We start from the raw sequence: 12379 nt of genomic DNA, 5'->3' as shown, positions 1-12379 counted from the left end.
CCTTTTTAATAAAGATGGAAATTTTTATTATCCTTTTGTCATTCTCACCTGCTTAAATGTTGTGATCACATTGACTCAAAATTGTGTCGAAGTGTTTTAACTTACTTTAACTGACTTGAATCCTCTGTTCAAATGTCTTCATGAGAACATTTTAAAAAGAAAATGTAGGGTTAGAAGTGAAGACAGGGCAGAGTAGGGATCAAAGAGGAAACAACAAAGACCCCAGAGGACAGTAAGAAGGCAGAGAAGGAAGGGAGAGAATGACAAGGAGTCCAGATAGGCTACCTGATCTGTACAAAATAGAAATGCACAGTTTAGATGCATTATGGTTTAGATCCAAAATAGCACCAAAAGTCTCTTATGTTTAGAGATGGGGCTTTTGAAAGGTGATTGGGTCACAGAGATCCTGGAGCTTATAGCTGACTTACTAGTGGGGATTAACCCATTGATAAATTCAGAGCTAAATGTTCCGGAAGAGGTGGGGCCTGCTCAGAAGAGGCAGGTCCCTAGGGCCTGGGTCTGAAAGGGTGTATTCTTGTTCCCAGCCCCTCTTTGCTTTGCTTCCTCCATGCCGTGGTATGGTGGCTTAAATCTAGATGTTGCCCCAAAGTCTCATGAACTCATAAGTGGGGCTTGTAGAATGTTATTGATTAATAGTGGCTTATATCTGACTCGATGTAAGGAGTTAGATTCTGGTCAGAAGAGAGGAGCCACTAGGGTGTGGCCTGTCCCCCGCTCTCCCTTTCGCTCTGCTTGCTATTTGCTATGATGTGCGCAGCTTTCCTCCACTGAGTCCTTCTACCATGCCATTCTGCCTCAGAGGTGGCCAGCTATGGACTGAAGCATGAGCCAAAACAAACTTCTCCTCTTTTAACTTTAAGAAGTCAGGTATTTTGTGCCAGTGACAAGAAAATGACTCTGGCACATCGGTTGAGCAGCTTTCCTCTGGCAGGACCTTCTACCATTCTGATTCTGCCTTGATGCCAGTCGACCATGGGCTGAAACTGTGAGCCACAATAAAACTTCCTTTTTTTTTCTCATTGAGTTTATTGGTACATTTTAGGTATACAGTACAGTTACATTCATCATGGAATCTTGTACCTTTGCATGACAGGTTTTGGTTCTCATTTTTTTTCCTTATCCCTGCCTTCCCTTCACCACTTCCTCCCTTCCCTATTTACAAATATTTCATTTCTATTTTTTCATTTTCTCATGTTTTTTTCTTTTCCCTTATTTCCTTTCCCCTACCCTTCTCACTTCCCCTCACCTTTAGCACTTTTCTTCCTATTTCACATTGTCAATTATACCATTAGGATCCAATAACCATTAGAGATTTTTCACACCAGAGAAACTATTTGGTAATTATGCATGTGTGACTTATTTATTTCACTTAGGAGTATATCCTCAAAATCTATCAATTTTCCTATGAATGACTCTAATTTCTCATTCTTTATGGCTGAGTAGTATTCCATTTTATAGAAAAACCAGTCTCTTTATCCAGTTTCTGACAGATGGGCAAATGGGCTGTTTCCAAGTTTTAGCTATTACAACCTGTGCTGCTATAAACATAGGTGCACATATATCACTGTGATATGATTCTTTTAATTCTTTTGGAAGGATACCCAGCAGAGGGATGGCTGGGTAAAATGGAACCTCTAATCCTAGCTCTTTGAGGTGTCTCCATATTAATTTCCACAGTAGTTGCACCAGTCTGCACTCCCACCAACAATGGAGAAGGGTTCCTTTCTCCCCACAACCCTGCCAACATTTGTTATTGTTTGATTTCTTTATAGCAGCCATACTTTGTGGGGTGAGGTGGAATCTCAGTGTTGTTTTCATTTGCATCTCTCATATGACCAGTGATGCAGAACATTTTTTCATATATTTACTTGCTGCTTTTACTTCTTTGTCTAGGAAATGTCTGTTCATTTCAGATGCCCATTTTTGAATTGGGTTAGATTTGGGGGGGCTGGTTTTTTTTTTTAGTTCTTTATATATTCTAGATAATAGTACTTTGAGAAACAGATGGTAAAATTTTTTCCCACATTGTAGGTTGTCTTTTAGTTCTGTTGATGGTTTCCTTTGCAGTGCAGAAGCTTTTTAATAAGATGAGATCCCAGTTGTTGATTCTTTCTGCTAGTTCCCATGCTACTGAGGATTTGTTCATAAAGTCTTTTTCTATGCCAATGTCTTCAAGAGTTTTGCCTAACTTATCTTCCAGCAAAGTTAGTGACTCTTTTTTAATATTTAGATCTTTAATCCATTTGGATTTTAGTTTAGTGCATAGTGAAAGATAATGGTCTAGTTTTAATCTTTGGGAGGCTGAGTTCCAGTTTTTCCAACACCATTTATTATACAGGCTATCTTGCCTCCAGTGAGGATGGTTGGCTACTTTGTCAAAGATGAGGTAGCTGAGTACATCTGGAGTTGTTTTCGTATCTTCCAATCTATTCCACTGATCCTCAGGTCTGTTTCTTTGCCATTACCATGCTGCTTTTATCACAGTGACTTTGTAGCATAGTTTCAAATTGCCATGTATTTGTTGCCTAGAATGGCTTTTGCTATTCTAGGTCTCTTAGGGTTCCAAATGAAGTTTTGGTTTATTTTCTCTAATTCTGTGAAATATACTGTTGGAATTTTAATCAGCATTGCATTGAATCTATATAGCAGTTTTGGTAGTATGGCCATTTTCACTATGTTGATTCTTCCTACCCAGGAACAGGGGATATCTTTCCATTTTTTATATCCTCCTCGATCTCTTTTTCCAGAGTGCTGCAGTTTTCAGTGTAGAGATATTTTGCTTCTTTTGTTAGATTGATTCCTAGATACTTCGTTTTTTTGGATGTTATTGTGAAAGGAATTCTTTCCTCAATTTCTCTCTCAATGAGTCTGTTGTTTGTGTACAAGAAGTCTATTGATTTTTGAGTGTTGAACTTGTATCTGCCAAAAGTGTCAATTAAGTCGAGAAGTCTTTTGGTGGAATTTTTTGGGTCTTCAATGTAGAGTATCATATCATCAGCAAATAATGACAGTGTAACTTATTTCTTTCCTATCTTTGTTGCTTTAATTTCTTTCTCTGTCTAATTGCTGTGGCTAATGTTTCCAGAACTATATCAAAGAGAGTGGTGATAGTAGGCAACCTTGTCTTGTTCCTGATCTTAACATGAAGGCTTTCGGTTTTTAGCCATTTAATATGATGTTGGCTGTTGGTCTTTCATAGATAGCCTTTATTGAATTGAGATATAGACCATCTATTCCAATTTTTGCAGGGTTTTTATCATGAATTTGTGTTGAATTTTGTCAAATGATTGTTCTTCATCTATCAAGAAAACCTCTCTTTCTTTTAGTTGTGTGTTTTGGGTATTTTGTCACAACAATGGGAAAATGACTCAGACACTAGCCTTTTTGTCAACAGTTATGAAGAATTCTGCAGTGGTAACAGTAGAGCATTCAGCCAAGCCCAAGGCCTTCCCAATTTGGTTTATCATAAACTGCATAGACAGCATCCCACAAAGCCAGCTCTGGAGGCAAGAGGTGAGAGAGAGAGCACAAGCCTCCACATGCCCCAAAACATTTGTGCACCAAAGACACAATAAGCAGAGAAGGGAAATCTACAGGAGGAAATACTTGCAAAACATATATCTGATAAAGGTTAACATCCAAAATATATAAAGAATTCCTACAAGTCAACAATAAAAAATTAACAGGACTAAAAAAAGTAGGCAAAAGATTTGAATGGGCAATTTTACAAAGATAATATACAAATGGCCAAGTATGTAAGACATTTGCTATTATTAATAATTACACAACTGCAATTATATGCCACAATGAGTTAGCATCTAACACCCACTAGGATGCCCAGTGTCAAGGAAAATGAAGTAGAAAATAACAAGTATTGATGACAACATAGAGAAATGAGAATGTTTATGTGCTGTTTATAAATGTAAATATAAATATAAAATGGTATATCAACAATGGAAAAAAGTTTGACAGCTTCTCTAAACATTAAAAATAGAATTATCATTCTCCAACACTCAGTCTATGCATACAAGAGCTGATCAGAATGTATAGTGAATATTTAAAAATTTGTTACACTAAAAGACACATTGACATTCGCCCTTCTCAAAATGCTCCCCTTGCTTTGCATACACTTATCCCATCATTCTTGCACTTTCTGAATCAGTCTCTCATGAATGTTTTAGGAGATGTGATGAAAAAATGCAGTGAATGTTGCTGTTGAATGCCATCTAAAGAAAAAAGCAGGATCATGAAAATAATATGGCATATCCTCCACTTTATTAGCCAGAACTGGCACCATGTGAACTCTGGCTATTCCCCAAAGTTAAAATAACCAGGAAAGGAAATGTTTTTGATCCATTCAGGATATCCAGAAAGTGTGAAGATAGTAGAATAAGTGTGTTTAGAGCAATGGGGAGTATTGTGAGAGGGATTCATGGCAATGTGTCTTTCACCATAATATATTTTTCTTTAAAAAGTTCACTTCACTGCACTGTTGGTTATGCCACATAAATTTGGAAAAAATGCAATCAGGGCTTCGAAAAGTTTTGCATGCCCTTGCTCACTGCAGAATTGTTCACAACAGCTGAGAGGAGGAAGCAACGTAAATGTCTAACAATGGTTAAATGAATAAGATGGTGCATATGCACAATCACACACACACACACACACACACACACACCCCACAATGGTATCCAGTGTTAAAAAGGAAAGTAAGTCTGTGTGCACTCTGCAGGAGGATGAGCGTTGAGAACACTCTGCTTAGTGAAATGAGCCAGTCATGGAGAGATAAACACTGTGTGACTGCACAAAGTGAGGCAACAGTCCTCAGATCCACACAAAGTGGGCTGATTGATGCCAGGGCTGCAGAGGGGAAGAAGAGGAAGTTAGTATCTAAGGGGCATAGTTTCTATTTTTCAAAAGCTTGCCTGTCCAGCAGTGAGAATTACCCAACTGCCCCCTTTAAGATGGTTACTATGGCAAATTTTATGTTGACTGTACTTTACCATAATCAAAACATTTTAAAATATTTAAACAGGGAACAAATGAGAGCACAGCCTATTTTCTGCTTTCCCAAAGCTGCACTGACTCACCAACCAGTCTAGTTCAGTAGTTTACCTCCCCACCAGGCTCACCTTATTTGGGAATGGAGAACTGCTCCCCACCCAGCAGCCCTGGGCTGAGCTTACTGCTGAGAGTGAGTCCCCTGCCTGAACACCTCATTTCCTGGGAGCCCAGGAGCCCCTAAGTCAAGAGAGTGGCTGTTTTGCTCCCAGATCCCCAAGTTTTTATTTATGTCTATAAGCCAGAGTGGAGAGAAAAGGTGGAGGAAGAAGGTTCTTACCTCCTGTCCCCATGACCAAGTGAGCCTGTCTGTTAGGAGATATGTAAATACAGACTCTCCTAACCTCTGCCTGCTTGGTCACTCTTTACCTGGGGAAAGAGAGAGGCAGATCCCAGCTCTGTTGTAAACTGAACATCCTCTCTGCTCTGTGATCCCAGTGTGCTTCCACACACCATAGAAAATCCTGTCACCATATTGCTTTCTGGGTGTTCATCCTCAAGACAACCTTAAATTTGCTGACAACAGTGCACAGAACACAATCCCTCCTAGTCTACCGATGGGGTGGGGTGGGCAAAATGACCCACACAGTATGGGAAGAAAACACAATGGCTTCTGAGGTAGTTACTTTCACATTTCATTTTTGTTTTGTTCTGTTTTGTTTTTGGTACTGGGGATCAAACTCAGGACCTGGTGCTTGCAAGGCAGCCAGTGGAACTACTGAGCTAAATCTCCGGCCCTTCATCTTTTTAATTGTTCAGACTCTGACTATTTTATGAAATACATACAGAAGGCTTAGTGTTAAGTGGTATAATAGAATTTTATACAATATAAACATAGAAGTATATAAAAATAGAAGTCACCATGGCCTCTGATGTTGACCAGTGGCTGACATCTGTCATCAAATCAAGTGGCCCTCAGAATGACTACTACCAATGTCAATTCCACACAAAGGAGCCGGTCAGAGGTCAAACTGACCCCTGTGTGAATTCAGGGTTTCTACAACTGACTCCTTCTCTTAGCCCTGAGTGGAAATGAGATGCTTGGTCCACTCTCCTTCTCTGCTAATCCAGGCTGCAGAGATCCCAGTATGGCCTGACAACATCATCGCTGCATATTGTGGTAGTGCCCTCCCTTATAGGTGGCTGAATGGGTGTGGACAAAGGGAGAAGAGCATGAGATAGAGGAAACAGGAAGAGGAAGTAAGTTTGGGGAGGGGAGGTTGCAGCCACACTTTACCTGTCTCTCCCTGCTTCACCGTTTCCCATTCAGCCCCTGTTTAGTTTCCCTGTTGGCACCTTGTATTTGTGTCCTGAGACACATCTCCCCCTCACCCCCGGGCACATGTCCAGCCAAGTGATTGAGACATCAGGCACAAACTTCTGAACCTACCTGGCTGCAGCCCCAATCTCAGGGGCTCTAAAGGTGAGGCTCTAAACCAGGGCAGTACACAGGCGCTACCCTCAGGGTTTCTGATTGACTCTGACTCTGAAAACTGTGTCAGAATACTGCTTTCCTCACCTATCCATCCATCCATCTTAGAAATGAACAGAAATGTTGTGCTCAACCAATCCAATAGGCGTTCCTTCTGTTATACAAGAAATCCAGCTGGTTCCACAGTGCTTAAAATTAGTTTTTATGACATCAGATCTATAGAAGTCATAGTCAATGGCAACAAATTCAATACTTCTGAATTTGCACCAAGATGCAGGCAATTTTCACTTAAACTTTGGGAAATCCCTGAAGCATTTTTTCAGCTCTGATCAGCTCTTGGGGTCAGGTTCAAGTAAATGACAGTTTCCTGGAGTTCAAGGTATGGATAATGGGCTGAAAGGGGCATAGTGATGTCTCTATGCTGGAGAGAAGAGCAGACCCTTTCCTGGTCCTAGACTTTCTCTCCATCTATCCCAGGTCTGGTACTCACCATATCCAACCTTTCCAACTCCTCTTCAAATGTTGATGGCTCTTGGAAAATCAGAGGGGCAGTGAATATTACCCACAACTTGCAAAATCCGTTCTTAGATTTGTTAGTATCGTGTCACTTTAGAAGAATGCAAAATCCAAAATTCATGAGATCTGAGTTCACCTCCCTGACAGGACCTGAAGGCATAATTAAATCTCAGAGGTCAGGTTGGGCCCCACCACCCACAGGTGGCCCTGGCACTGTGCCCCACCCAGCTGTGCTGGGCATCTCCTCTGGCTCCTCTGATTACCTCACCAACAAAAGGAGATCTTGTGCTTATGGCAGAAAGTGGAGATGCAGAGGTGTAAGATCCTCACCAAGGTCACTAGTCAGAACACAGTGAGGACTGAGGTCTATCCTTCAAATCCCACACACTATGTGAGATGGATTCCAGCTCTTGGGCAGAACAAAATCTGGCAGGAACCCCTCAGCCATACAGTCACACATTGTCACACTACTTCCTAAGGCACACAGTGTGTTGGAAGATTTCATCTTCTCCAGAGCAAAACAATAATGGGTATATACTCCCATACCCTTGTACTCCTGGACCCCACCTCAAGGCACCAAAGGAACAGAAACTGGATAGCAAAGCCCATCAGGGACAAAGAAAAGGACCGGGTAGACTCAGCGATGGAAATTCATGCTGGCAATATTTAGGATTAATTGTTATATCTTGCTGCTATCTAATAAAAACAGAAGTAGCATTCCTCACAAGAAAAAGTTAATTCCAGAGAAAACTACTTACAGTTGAAAAATGCTGTTTTATGCTGTCCTTACCATGCTGTATTTGTTTGAAATGCACATCTCTGCTAGCAAGGCAAGGAAATGAATTAGTGTAATATAAAGCGTGCTCCTGATAGGCATGAAGTGCCTGCTGTAAACCGCCGGAGGACACTCAAATTATACTTGTTCAAGACCAGTGCAGACCATGAATATTCAGAAATAGGCTCTCATATTTAATAGTCCTAGTTTGAGCTTGCCAAGTGCACCATGGTTTTTTTGCAAGAACATGCCCTAGATTTAATGTCTACTTGTGAACATAACCGTTTCTCACTTTTTTATTGGTTTGGAGACAATCAACAGGTTTCTTCCTTCTGTGCATTCAGACAGACCTCACATAGCAGGTTGGTTCCTATGGGCCAATCTTGAACTAGGAGGATTCTTTCTAATCCCACAGTCCCAAGGTGGGCTGAGGACTGCTGCCCATCAGAATTCAAGCTGGGACTCACTGCAGCCTTGCTTAGCACAGCAGGGTGTGACCATGACCTTATTTCCTACAGTGCTGTTCTTCTCTTGGCATCTCCTGCCTCAGAGAGCTGAAGTTCTCTGGGGTCTCTGTACAAGTGCAGCTTTGTCCCTGAACCTCTCCCTTGCCTCGAGTCTCTCCTTTGTCCCAAGTTCCTCTTTCCCAGGGAGCCCGCTCCTGGGCATCTCTCAGTGGTGGGTAGCCTCCCTCCCAACACCTATGCCATGGCCTCAAGATGCCCTTCCTCCTCTCTTACTCAGAGCATTGCAGCTGAAAGATTTCCTATTTTCCCCTTTATCAACATATTATCCAAATTTTGGAAATGCAAAAAATTAAAAAGGAAGTAAAAATAAGAGAAAAGGAAAAAAGTGGAAACAAAGTCCTTGTAAATAGGGAAGGGTGGAGCGGGGAAGGGAGACTAGGGGAATGGGGAAAAATAAGGACCAAGACAAGTCATGTAAAGGTGCAAGATCCCAATGATGAATGTAACTGTATTGTTTACCTAAAATGTACCAATAAAATATATTTTAAAAGAAGAAAGGCAAATGACAAAGAAGGAAGACAAATGAATAGGAAGAAAATATGGAGAAAGGAAGGAAATAAATAGAAAAGGAGAAGGAAAGGGAAAGTATATCTTGGTCATTTTCTTCTTTGCTTGTTAGACAAGTTCCAATTGTGCCAACCCTGTGACACCACCCCACATACCTAGTAATGGGGCAGCAGGAGTTGCAGTATCAGCAGAGACCTCTCTGTGGGCTCAGATTCAAGGGCTGCACCTTGCTCCCATAGAACCAATATGCTTCACACTCTCTTGCCCTTCTTTCACCTCTCTGGACACAGATAATTTCCAATTTCTTGTTTTGGTCAATCACATGGTTGTGGCTTTCTGGTGGTGACATGAAGCAGTACAGAGTCTGGAACTGTGGAGAGCTTGTTCTACTTTGTCACAGATTAGTACCATGACCTTTGATCAACCACTTGCCTCTTCAGCCTCCATCTCTTTATCTGTAAAATGAGAATCATCAATGACATGTCCTCCAGACGCACTGACCCTGCCTGTGAGCACAGCCAGCATGGCCTGTCCCCCCTCTGGGCACATGAGCCAAATCCAGGAAGTTGGAGTATCAACTCCCAACATTGCTTGTGCTGTGGTTTGTGTTCTTTTCCAACCATTATCCCTTGATCCATTATATCTATTTCCATTTTTCCCTCACATGCTAAAGACATGCTGAATAAATTAATAGAGGGGACCATAACAGAGCTAAGAGGAATACAGTAGTGCCTTGGTTCACAAACACTTTTGCTTGAAGACAATGTACTTCTAAAACAGAAGTTTTTAGCAAAATTTTGATTTTGTTTGCAAACTCTGCATCAGTTGACAAAAACAATTGCTACCATGCTTATGCTGTGCCTGCCTAGCTGGTGACAATGAGCTCAGCTCCTGCCTTGGCTCTGGCCAGCTCCCACCCACACCTAACCTTCAGAACTCCTGCAGGTCAGGTCTTGGAAGGCTGACCTGTCCCCTCCTGTCACCCCACCACCATTCCTGTAGGAAGTTGGACACTTCCTACAGGAATCCCTTTCTGAAGGCTTTGTCTGGGAGTATTCTTCAGACTCAAAAAAAGACTTAAGAAAAGATGCATGATTGGAACAATTGTGCTTTCAAAGTCAAGGATCTTTGTAGCACAGTTAGCAAGCTCAGTGCCAAAGGGTAAGAGATAAAAAAATGGCTAATTTTTAAAAATAGAAAAATTTGAAAATGGTAATAACCTTGATTTAAAGGAACAATTTTCACACTAAAAAAATAAAATTAAAATAAAGTCATCAGGAACTAACATGAGGCCAATAATTTCTCTCCTTAGAGACAGCATCCTCAATTTCATCTTATCCAAAGAACTTCACATTAAATCAAGGCTGTACATTTGAACTGTTGGACTTTTGAAGGTTTTTTGTTTCCTTTTTAAACTTGTTTTTGTTCCACACACTTATGCATTGAAAGACCATGTGCAGGTTTTTTTCCCACAGATTTAAATATATAATAAATTGAAAGCAAATTAAATACAGTAGAGGACATCTCCACAACAGACTTGACTTTGATGTGAAGTTCTTTCACACTTCTGTGAAGCCTCAAAGAGTAAATTTACACTTTGCATCCCATGAGATATCTGCTAAAATCATTCAGCTTTGTTATTGTAGCATGAAAAAGCTATAGAGAATATATAAATAAATAAGAAATAAAACTGTATTTATTAAAGCAGATAGCAAGGCTCATGCAGTACACAGGATGGAGTCCATTGATTCCTACTCTAAAAGTTACTAAGCACATTTTCTTGAAGAAAAGGAAAGAAAAAGTAAAGATTGCTAGAGTAGCATCAGCAAATTGGCAGAGTATCAGTTTCAAGTTCCTGTTCCCTCAAGGAAATCTTTAAACAAGCAGAAATCAACAATACCAATGTTGTCAAGCTCTGCCAAAGTTTTATAGCAACCAAAAGAATGCTGACTCAGGAAGACAGTAATATCAAAATAATATAACTGCTTTGTGGAGTTTTCTTTTTCCTTCCTGTGTTCCTCCCTAGATCGCTGGACTGTTATGGTGGCAGCCCTGTCCAGGTGGCAGCCTGGTCCCTGGCTCTGCAGGAGGCTGAGCAGACTTGTGTTTTGAGTTGTAGTCCTCTGTTCCATCTGTGGGAAGGACAGAAGCACAACCCTTGTCTTGCAGCACATGTGGAATCCACTCAGAATGGAGTGGCCACCTTGGCAGATAGTGAAAATCCTCACCACCTGGTGACCTTGGGAAAGGTCTTATGGGAAGAGGTCACAGTAGACTGCATAAGCTTCAGAGGAAAAGCTGATAAATTAGGGGTGAAAAAGCATCCACAGAGAAAGAGGGATTTAGAAAGTCATGTTCACACTCAAAGAAAGGCAAATGCTCCTAAAAGTCTTGAGCAGATCCTAAACCTTCACCTCCCACCATCTCTAGGCTCAGTGCTCCCTGTGAGGTCACTGTGAAAAGAGAGCCTGGACACTGCCAGTCTACAAGATGTGTCTGGTTCCTTGCTTCTGATTTTAAACTCTTGAGATTCAAGAAAAACTCTAGCAAAATATCAGCTGAGAATTTCATGTAATACAAGGCAATGTTAGCTGAACAAGTAGAAGGAACAGACTTCCATGACCACCAACAAGGAATATCATCTTTGCAAAAGCATTGTAAGAAAATCAATAAATGCGGGAAATAACCTTCAACAATCACAAATGATCAAACCTGGAGAGGCAGAGAAACCTGACTTCCAGAGTTACTATTATTATACTACTAATAATATACCAATAGTAGTACACTATTAGTAATATACTACTACTATTATTTTTTTAAAGTCCATATTTCAGCCGCCAAGGGCAAATACAGAAACAGGAAGTGTAGCCCACTGGAAAACAAAGCAGGTGGAGAGAAATTCAACTATTGGATTTAGTAGACAAAAACTTTAAAAGAACTTGACTCAGTATGCATCAAGAGGACAAAGAACTTTTAAAGATAAGAAAAATCATGTATGAGCAAGATAAAAAGGTCAATCAGGAGACAGAAAATATAGAAAGGGATGGAACAAAATTTCTAGAGCTGAGAATACAATAACAACTGAAGTGAGAAATTCACTAGCAGGGATCAATAGCTTATTTGAGCAGGAAAAAGAAGAAATCAGTGAACTTGAAGCAAGGACAATTAGAATCTTTGTATGTGAAGAATGAAAGAAAAATGAAGAAAAGTAAACAGAGCCTCTGGGTCTATGGGATTCCTTCAGACAGATCAATATGTGCCTTACAGTAGTCTCAGAACAAGAGAGAAAGAAATGAGTACAAAGAATATTTGAAAAATGATGCCCAAATGCTGTTAAAATTTGAGGAAATATGTGAGTCTACATAACCAAGAAGCTCAATGAATTCCAAGCAGGCTAAACTATCATAAGCCAGACCCACAGAGAGAATCTTGAGAGAAATAGAGAAGCAACCACTGTCATACAAGCTGTTGGCTGATTTATCTTTAGAAATGATAGTGGCCATGAGGCACATGGATCACATATTTTAAAAGCTAATATAT

This window comes from Fukomys damarensis, unplaced genomic scaffold (assembly GCF_012274545.1).
Source record: "Fukomys damarensis isolate Sample0158 unplaced genomic scaffold, DMR_v1.0_HiC HiC_scaffold_9, whole genome shotgun sequence".
NCBI lineage: Eukaryota > Metazoa > Chordata > Mammalia > Rodentia > Bathyergidae > Fukomys > Fukomys damarensis.
The sequence above is the reverse complement of the archived record's forward strand: the minus strand, read 5'-3'. Positions refer to the sequence as shown.